Genomic DNA, 11,287 nt, shown 5'->3' with positions numbered 1-11,287 from the left:
TTTAGTGACCGATTTAAATGCTATGCTTAAAATTTTGATTTTACACATTGGGGTAATTTTCTTTTTCTCATCAAGTGGTATGAGAATTCACAGAAGTGTTGTACATTGTTAGAATTCAAATTGAAGAAACAGATATTGGTATGGAATAAAATGTGTTTTGTTTTTGTTTTTGTTTTTTGTGAATTCAGTTTAGTGGAAAGCAATACCAATTAGGTTTAAACTAACTAAAAGAAGTGTGGTGGAAATAAAGAACTTAGGTTTTGGAGTTGGATGGCTCTATATGGAATCCTTTGTCCTTTTTTGTGGTGTAAACCTGGATATTTTTCTTAAACTCTGTGAAACTTATTTTCATCTTTCAGATATGAACATTACATATATGTGCTGGGACACCTAGGTTATAATGTTTTTATTATAATATTATTATACATTTTTTAAATTAAGCCTGGAAATAAAGTTTCCACTTCTAATTGTGGGTACCAGAGCATATTTCATGAGAGGAAAACATATTTTGTCGCATTCTCATTATTTTATTTGTATTAAATGCACACGTGTTCTTACATTATACACGATGCATCCATTTCTGTTATCACTCTACTATGTCTGCTTTGATAAGAATTTTAAACTGAATGTTCTCATACAGTTTGTGCTTTTGAAGCTCTGTTCAAGTTGATTCGCCTTCTATGGTTTTAGAAAATAAAGATGAAAAAACTTCATTTGGGGAACAAAATCAATGAGCAGGTGTGTCACATTTACAGAAAGAAAACCGTCACCATCAAGGCCCTGCGTTAATGCTAACGTGACCCCTGACAGTCTGATTTTTATGCTGGAACGGAATGCATTATGCAGCTGGTAGAAGAGCTCTAGATTATGTCTATGTGATAGCAACATTTAAGTAATTGAAATTCGGGAATACAGGCCCGGTATTTTGATTTCCACTTCAGATGGATGATTAGCGTATTTTCACTAATGGCGTTGCAGTTTGTGTTATGTAGACACAGCCTGTGCTGAGCCAGGAAAAACATCATCAGAATAGTTCTACTGGAGCTTTTTCCCATCCTTCCTGATATGTGACTTGTAGAATATGTATTTTTTTTTCCATACAGGAGCATGTTATTAAGCTCTACTACAGATGAGCTGGGAGAATGTTTACATTTCTTAGGGTCTTCTCCAAATAATACGGTGGCCATGAATAAATTAATTAAGGTAGAGAGATGTGATTATGTTGACCTCAGCTGACAAAATTAAGGTCATGATTTTATTGTGGAAAGCAAATATTAATCTGTGTTCCTTGGGGTACAGTAATCCATCACACTCTTAATAGGTATGCGTAAGGAGGAAGACCTTGAATGTTTGAGTACAGGTCTATTCATCTAAGTTGTTTAATACATATTTCTATAACCTAAAATTTTAGAAGCTAAAGTTTAGCCAAATAGTTATTCTTAATATTTACAAATTTAGAAAATATCGTTTAGGTGGCGGATGGATCCTCAGATGCAATGCAGAATGTGACAACACCATCTAACTATGAAACAACCTCACTGCAGGGGTGGGGGGCAAGGTGCTGACCTAAGGAACTTTGGAAATGGTGTCTCTGTGACTAAAGGTGAAGGGACTGCCATAAGCACTGGACTCCAGTTGACAAAGTTGTTTCCTATGGGGACATGGGTGAACGATTCTGATACTGCCTCACATGTACACTGCAATTGAACACAAGAAAAGGGAAGACGGACTGGATTAACCAGGTTTCTTTCCATTGGAGAGGGAGTTAAATAAGGAAGGAGAAGCAAGGATGACCCATGTGCTAGTGGATTAGAGTTAGAGACATTGAAAAGAACTCTTACTTAGTGTAAAAGATTCAGGTGGTTAGATACATAAATACTTATGCATGTGAGTACATACACACACCACATGCCAAAAATTTGGAGGTTATATTTAATTAGATTAACAAACTTAAGTTGTAACATTTCATTGCTGTATCTCAGCAAGTGTAACTTCAAAACAAGAAGCTGCAAAATACGTTGCTATGATTTGAATTGTGTTTCTGCCCCCAAAGTAGATATATTGAAGTCCTAACCCCCAGTGCCTGTGAAACTTATTTGGAAATAGGGTCTTTGCAGATTTAGTCAAGATAAATTGAGGTCATTAGAGTGGTCCTTAACCCAAATGACTGGTGTCCTTAGAGAGGGAGATTTGAACACAGGTACACAAAGAGAACACTCTGGGAAAATGTGGAAACCTCAGACAAGGACGGAAGATGGCCTTGTGAAAATGGAGCTTTTTTGAAGAATAGAGTCATGCTGTTCACAAGCCAAGAAACCTCTGGGGTTCCTTTCAGCAAGTATTTATTGAATATCAATATCAAAGAAGTTTTTGCATCAGACACTGGGAATAAACCCAGAAGTTCGAAGAGCCCAGAAAGGGTCCTCCCTTAGAGACTTGGAAGGGAGAATAGCTCTATCAAAACCTGGACTTTGGGCTTCTGGTCTGCAGAACTGTGAGAATACGTTTCTGGTGTTTTAAGCCATCTAGTTTGTGGTACTTTGTAACCGCAGCCCTGTGAAATTCATGAATATGTGTATAGCTATCATTTTTGTTAAATGACAAAATTTAGCAACATATCAAAGACAACTGGATATAATTATTCTATAAGTTCAGCTGTTCTGTTGATGGGTAGGCAATGTTTGGATGAAAGAGTTACATTTTTCAAAATTCAAAAATTAACATATATTTTACTAGTCATACATTGTTACAAGTTATGTTTATGTCATGAAATTTATTTTTCTTTCATTTTGACAAAAATAACTTTCCATAAGCAAGATTTTATTTAATTTATGATCTACAGGTAATAATTATTGGCATTTACTTTTAAAATGATAGAAAAGATCTTTAAAATATTTAGATATAAAGAATTATGAGTAAATATTTTTCCAGTATACAAAATTTGAATATAGTTCCGTAAAGCATGCAAATTAAAGTAAATATAAATATTAAACATAATTACCAATGTTTTCCAAAAATATTACAGTTCTTTCAAATATTTAAAAATGGTATGAGGTCGGACAATTGAGTTTGTGAACTTTCCACCCTTTAAGTTCTTTTCGCATATTATAATTTAAAGACTTCTCGTATATTACAATTTAAAGAAAAATAGATATAAGAAATTAATGATTTTCAAAACTTAAATCAGAATTACTCAGATAAACCTGAAATTTATATTGAATTTCTGGAAGACATAATTTAAATTAATGAAATATTTTTATTAAAAATAACTTGTTTTTAAGTTTAGCATTCAAGGTGAATGTAGTGTGCTAATGTAGAGAATCACTTTCAAGGTAGTATCGTTCTGCAGAAACCTGAGAATGGGAGGTTCAGCATATTTGAATGGAAATATGTGTTTAGTTTTGGACTGGTCACTGAAGTGATTGTGAAACATTCAGATGGTGCCAGCCCTTCGAAGCGTGACATAGGACTGCATCAGGCAAAGGGCTGGACTGTGTCAGGAGATGCGGCAAGTGGATTAACAGAGGGGCTCAAGGACCAGGCAGGCATTTTTCTTTCCCTCTCCCTCTTCTGCAACCTTCTAAATTGTGATTATCTGGTTTTAAATCTTATAATTTTCAATGCTTTTATGATCCAGAATATGCTGAAAATTATCAGCAATTCATCAACTTTGATCTTCTGAAAATTTTAAAGGTATTTCTTAGCATTTAATTTTTTTTTTTTTATCATTTTGGGAAGAGCCAAAATTTTTCCATAAGAACATACCTCAAATTGTATAAAAGAGAATCATTGTAAAGTAGAAAAAAAAGATAGAAATCTATTTTATAGGAAACATCCAAATATTTCTTTCCTTTAAACAGGTATTTCTAAATAACATCTATGATAATTCAAACAAGAGGAATGCTTTTTAAAGCAAATTTTTAACCTAACAAACTAATTGAAAGCAAGCTAAATTTTATATATTTGGGCATTCTGTGACGTACACCATTGTACAATGCAGCACTAAATCTCTATCACACATAAAGGAAAAAAGAACACATTTTATTGTTTGGAGAAAAAAGGAATGATTGAGAATAAAACAAAACAAAAATGCTATCTATTCATCTTTTGTCTTTTTCACAGCAACTAATAGTGAACAATGACCCTGAAACCTTTAAATCACAGGTCTCTATTGGCCCAGCTTACACATTTCAAGATCTATACCAAGCTCCTCTAATACAGAGGGAATTTCCATTGTTATCCCTGGGGCGCTTGAGATAAGTTCCCTGAAACTACATTTTCTATTTCAGTTGTCATTACTTTGCTTTCAAACTCATTCTATGAGTCTCAGATATAATAAAACAACAGTAACTATAGCCTTAAATGTGTTTAACTAAATCTAGATAGATAGATAGATAGATAGATGATAGATAAGTAGATATAGATGATAGATAGATGATACATAGATGATAGATGACAGATGATAGATAGATAGATGATAGATGATAGATGGATAGATAGATGGATAGATAGATGAAAATGTAGATATGTCTTTATAGATACATTTTGGTTTTGGTGTAGTCATGAGTATTTTTCTGAAATATTTTGGCATGCTGTTGATTTCATTTAATAAAACAAATAACGCTCTATCCATTGTAAGTGACACTCTTAGTGCCATGTGTAGATAATGGCATTTCAGTCTTATCTTAGGAGAATATGTTTCGGTAATGATAGAAGACAATGGATAAGCCAACCTTTCCTGGTATTTATTTAAAATTGTGAACAGGCACCTTGAGAATTAATATTGTTTATAATGAAATGAGTTTAAGTGTTTCAATCACATTTACTACAGCTACATATAATACCTGCCACACGATTCTTTAATTCCTATTATTAAAGTTATAATGATTCCAAGAATTGATTTTGTTGAACAGTTTGTTTATGGAAGTGGTAATGTCTGCCAAATGAAACCATTTCTAAGAAGAGTGCTCATTCATCTTGCTTGGATTTCAACCAAACACATTTCAGAGATAATGATATAATGCATCTACAAAAGTTTAACTTGACTGGCATAAGGTTTAAATAGAAATATTCTATCTATATCTATGTTCGTATCCATATACATTAGGCATGCTGCCCAATTTTAAAGACTCTCATGTATTAGGATAGTGGATCTCAACTTTATCTGCATATTGGAATCACTTGGGGAGCCAAAAGGATTCTGATAGCAGGTACTATCATCAGAAATTCAAGTGTAATTGCTCATGGGCATTGATATTTTAAAAGCCCTCCAGGTGATTCTAATGTCCAGTAAAATTGTGGTAGAACCACTGTCTTAGGATTTTAAGGCGGCTTGGGTGAGAAAAGTAGTATCTTAGATGTTATAAATGTTCCTTTGTCATGATTGTGTCTAAACACAGAGTGCTTCCTTCTTTGAAACGTGTTTTAAAATAGCAGATTTGATGATACAAGTATATTATAACTGTCACCACAAATCTACAATTAAATATGATTTAAGACTATTCTTCTTATTATTTTGATTCCTAATCCATGAAGCTGTTACTTTAAAAATGCTTTACTGTATTGATAGTATTGATAGTAGAGGCATATTTATTAATGTAGCTTGGTATCAGTGATGTGCTGATAAATATTATTAACAACCAGATGTTTGATGACAAAATGGCTCTGATTTGTAGTAATTTCCAATTTCCATGATATATTTACTTCCACTGTGGCCACTTTCATGCTGCAGTGTGATGTCAGCCAGCTCACACAATTTCTGAAAATGTACTATTATAGCTGCTGCAAGCTTGAAGCAGGCTCCAGCACACACTGTGACACACCACATGGTATTTTGTAGACACTAAACAATTTTAACGTAAATGTATCAAGTAACCCTCACATCCATGCAATGACACAGCAACAGTGCAATTAGCTCCAATTTAAAAGAAAGAAATAAGAGGCTTAAAGGACATTTAAATTTCTCCAGTCAAGCCAGACAGCACCCATCACCATGTGAGTTTGGGCACCTGCTATGAATCAGGTGCTTTTCTTCCAGCTGTAGATTCAAGACAATCTCTCTAACCTCAAACAGCCTATATTCTTCTGTGAGAAGACAGAAAACAAAACAAAAAAGCACAATAAATTAGTGTGGAGGTTGTTTTCTGGTTGATATGAGCTATGAGGAAAATAGGATTGATGGTATGGTAGAGAGTTACAGGTACGGGGAGCTGTTTTAAGTTGGACCGTAGACGAGTTTTCCAAGGAAGTGTCACTTGCATCAAGTTGTATATGAGGCATATATACAAGGTAGTGAATCTCCGGTGGGGGGAGTCCTCAGGAGAAGGAACAGTTGAGAATGTACCGAGAGGAGTATAAACAAGGGGTTGCTGAGGATGTGTGGCCGGTGCCTCGTAAACGTGGTAGAGATTTGAAGTTGGGGAGGTTGGCAGGAGACAGGCCATATGATGGGTCTTGTCGTTTGGATTTGATTCCTGTAATGGAAAAGGACTTGAAGGTCTTTGGCCTGGACATGAGATATGAAGCATGATTCAAATGATAACCCCAGCTGCTCTGATTAATGGGGTGAGTGGAGGCCAGGAGAGCAGACAGAAGCCCCTGTCCATAATTCAGGCTTGAAAATGGTAGCTTCGACTAGAGCAGCTCCCACAGCTATGTGTAGGGTCCCAGTCCTCTTAGCCCGCAAGGGCAGACTGGCCGGTCTCGGAGGCCCTTGTCCCCAGCGGCCTGTCACTTCGGTTCTGAGCAGCCTTGTCCATTTACCTCAGTGCTGAGACAGCAGTGTCACTCTCCCTGTGCTGTGGCCTAATGGACGAACACTGGGCATGGCTGGCAGGGAAGCCGCTGAGGGGATTTTGGGTTATGGATGTCATTTGAAAGGAATGTCTGCATTTTCTAATCCTTTCGCCATGAGACTTGAAGAAAAAGAGAAAGCAAGGACACTGAGTCAGTCAGACAGGAATCAGATGGAACACTGAAAACTGTGGATAAAACAGGAGTTTAATAAATGGACTGTTGACAAAATTATGGAGAAATTAAACTGATAGTAAAAGGAATGGCGGATTACCCTGGGACTCTCAATAGCAGGAAGCTATTACCAACCTTAGCTCTTAAAGTTTCCCCAGAGTGGTAATTTTCCCTTCAAAATACTATTTTGGGATGTTAGAGAATGTTTCAATATATGTAAATATGTAAAACCAAAAATGCTTCTCATATTATTAGTAGTGCGTTTCCCCCCCCCCCCCCCCCCACTTTTCAGGTGGGATACTTTGGCACAATAATACATGGGTGTCGTTATAAGAAAAGTAATCCATAATAGCACAAGAACATGTCCTTGTCGATGCGCCACCCCGAAGTGTCTGAAAGCCCCAAGTGCACTTCTAGAAAGTACCATGAGTACCTACCCTTCCCCTCCCAGACAGAGAGTCTTCACAGCCTGGAAACCTTCCTTGGGTTTCCTCTGAATGCAGCCTTTGGACTTGGCTCACTCATCACCCACGCCGAGGCCGGCCAATCGTGGTCTCTTAAGCTACATCTGGCCTTAGTGTCCTGTTGTCTCCTTCCTCATTAATGTAGCTGCTTCCTTCCCGATATCTTTTTATCTCTTGAAAAGAGGGTTAGGTACAGAGGCTGAGCTAATCGGAAATTACAGCCTGGTTGGAGTGAATTTTTCACTATAATGAAAATTATTATGATGGTTTTCAAGCCAGGAGTTGCAGTAGGAAGACTTTTTCTGATTCTCTTGTTCTTATAGGTTTGCATGTGTTTCCCATTTTTCAATTTTTAATGGCACTGACTTTCATGGAGCCCAGTTTATCTGTGAGCATTATGTATCAATGTAGCATCTCAAATCTCTCAGAGTATTTGAGATTCCCTTGTGGTTTTTGTTTGTTTGTTTTATTGCTGCTCAAGATGATAGATCAATAGACATCTATATAACAGCACACATGTACAATGTTACTAACTAAAAGTTGTATACATTAAGTCAGACATTAAGAAAAATCCAAATGTTGGAATTGCAGATGTACAAATCTAAGCATCAAATTAACCTGATTTCACAGAGGAGTGGAAGAGAGACATAGAAACAGAGATAGAGGTAGAGATGGAGGGAAGGAAGGAGGGAAGGAAAGAGGAAGGGGGGAGAGAGAGAGAGAGAGAGAGAGGGAGGGAGAGAGAGAGACAGAGGGAAAGAGAGAGTTTTTGAATTAATATTAATATCTTCAGAATGGAAATACTAATCATAATCCAAATTTGAATGGGAATGCCATATGCGAAGCTCCTGGGTTCACACATGTTATGGTCAAAATACCTAAAAGCATACTTTTTCTTGGGTGTTAAGGGTTGTTGACTATGGAGTCAAGGTTTATGGTAGTTTGATTGTTGTGTGTCCTTGAGATTCTGAGTTTAGCATATTAACATTGTCGTACCTGAGATTGACATGTGTATTTGATAGCCTTAGGCTATTGCTACAAACATATATTCAAAATGAATAGTTGATAGGCTAATTTGGAAATAAATTCATAGTATTCACTTTTTCTTTCAAAATGGTAGTTTTGAAATTGCTGGCTTAATTTAATTCATTCTTCTGAGGCCCTTTTGTGTTCACTCTGATTATATTCATTGGTTATGTCTGCTTTGTTTGTTTTTTTTGACAAGACTGTGACCACAGCAGACCTAAAAGTTGGACAGTTAAATTGCTTAGAAATTAAAATATTGCTTTTAGTGTTGATTATTAATTATTTGTAAAGATAAACCCATTGCAAAAAGCCTCAGGGTATATGTCAATTAAATATTTTTAAGCCATAAAAATAAAAATAGCTGCAGCATTAGAATTTTAATTAGCAACTGATGTTTCTTGGGCTGAAAAGTTAAGTTTTGTAATATACCCTCAAAGTCATAAAACTAGAGTCTCTGGAGAATAGGTAGGTAGGTAGTCAGCAGCGCTTACTAATGGGTAACAGCTGTACCCATCAGATGACTTCAGCATTTAGGTAGAAGCTGAAGCCATGAACCTGTTAAACTTTTGCTTCCTGAGGGTGTGAAAGGAAAAGGAAATTAGTCCGTGCTTAACAACGTGAAGAACCGCAGGAAGGCATAAGCAGCAGAACCCGGAAATGAAGTTGTTCACATTGAAATTGATTTCATGGAGTCAACAGGCAACAACCTTTATGACATGATGATATGAGCCCTTGAGAGGCACCAATTAAGTTATTAAAATCAGGATATCAACGCTGTGAGATCTCATTTAATTATTCCAAATGCCGGGTCATCAGTGTTCAGCACCAAGTTAGCGGCTTGGCAAATCACGTGAACTTACTAGCTCAGAACCCACAGGGAAAACACAGAGATGGCCTGTAATGGAAACAATAGAAGGGTTTTTTTAGGATAGTTGCCAGATATGTAATATAAAAATAATATGTGTTTTATAGAAAGAAAAGGAATAGATGATACAGAAGAAATGATAAGGTAATCAAAGGGGATCATTGATTCAAAGGAAAATTTAAAAATCCGATCAAGTCCGAGGCAGGATTAATTTAAAAAATGCTTTTACCATCATGGTGAATCACTTGAATTCCAAGGATAAAGACAATAATCTGCAGCCTTCAATTACTTATAGAAGAAAAAGAAGCATATTAGCCTTGGCTTGTCATTGGTAGTTCTTTTAGGGCAAAGAAAAAGGAAATTATTTTAGAGAGCATACTAATGGCATTTGCCATCAGAGGAAAATAGCTGAAAATATAATTTCACCAACTGACAACTGATCAAAACCAGAAATATCAAGGTAGGAAAAAGAGGGAGAGAAAATAATTCTGACCGATGAATTTTGACACACATGCTTGTCTTAATAGATGTTAATGACAGCGTGATTAAGTATTTAAATACACTTGCAGCATTATGAGTGTATAAGGGGAAACCTAATAATGAGGTGTAGTAGGGCTAAAAACCACAATACCACCTAGGAGCTGGGTGGGGTTTGGAGTGGGGGACTAAAGACTCTCTGAAGGTCTGCTGCACAAAGGGGGGCTACCGAGTGGGGCAGAGACAACAGGCAAATAGTGTTTCCTGGAGATAATACATATAAATGACAGCTGCCACTTTTTTTCATTCAGTGAAATAAATATTAAATGGAGGATAACAGTCTTGAGATCCTGGAGAAAGTGACTCTCATTAATCTTGGAAATATGAGTTGTCCAATATTATCGACAAGCCGTCTGGCCACAGCAATTCCACTTTATTTAAAAATGCCCATGTTTTCGACTCGCGACTTTAACTTTTTGGTTATCTATCCTGTAAAAGCCCAAGCAGGACAATACAAAAGTGTGGATGCATTTCAGCTGTGTTCATAGGGACAAATAAAACCTGGAAATAATCTGTATGCTCATGAAGAAGGGAATGGCTAAAATCACGATGAAATCGTACTTTGGATTCACATGAAGCTCCTTAAAAGATTAAATTATATACAATTTTATTTACCAGAAGATATGTACCTGATGTACATGTTCATATAGGTAGGTCACCTATACGATCACCTATGTCAGAGAAAGGCACACACGTGATGTTCTGTCTTTATTATTAAATAGGACCCAAAATGTGTGAAACATTCTGGTATATACTGTTTTGTTATTTTGCTATTTTATGTTTTATAATAAAGGCATCAGAGTACTGTAAAAAAAAGTGATTCTGGAATGGTGTTCTGGATTGCATATTTCTGGAGTTTTCTAAAACATTGTTCTGCATTCCTACACAAATTTAGCACCAATGATGTATGAAAAGAGAATTATTAGATGGGCTTATGTTATCAGATTTTCAACAAAATTCTTACTTGCATATTTGTTATTGGTTTGCTACATGTGTATTTTTAAATCAACACACAGCCACATTTTACAACTGATTTGGAATGAGCTAAGTTTTATGTATCAATAGTCTGCAGAACTAAAGAGTATACACACACACACACACACACGTATGTGTATCTATAATAACAAAAAACAAGTAAATTACCATTGTATTAGTACTACAAGACTGGACTAGAGTCAAAATCTCAGATAACCAGTTAAAATAACCAAAAAATCAAGAAATTAGCAGATAATTAACTGTTGTGATTTTCTTCCCACACATTCATTTCCTAGCTGCTGACAATTTCTGATAGGTTCAATTACAGTAATAGTATTTGAGGTTAACCAAGTGATCTGGAGCTGTTTCCAGGTGAATGATTAATTAAAATCTGTTTCGATGAATGAACTATTATCTACATAATGCCACTTTCTATGTATAGGCGTAGATAACT

The sequence above is a fragment of the Hipposideros armiger genome, unplaced genomic scaffold (assembly GCF_001890085.2).
Source record: "Hipposideros armiger isolate ML-2016 unplaced genomic scaffold, ASM189008v1 scaffold_1230, whole genome shotgun sequence".
Taxonomy (NCBI): domain Eukaryota; kingdom Metazoa; phylum Chordata; class Mammalia; order Chiroptera; family Hipposideridae; genus Hipposideros; species Hipposideros armiger.
Note: the sequence above shows the minus strand (reverse complement) of the source record.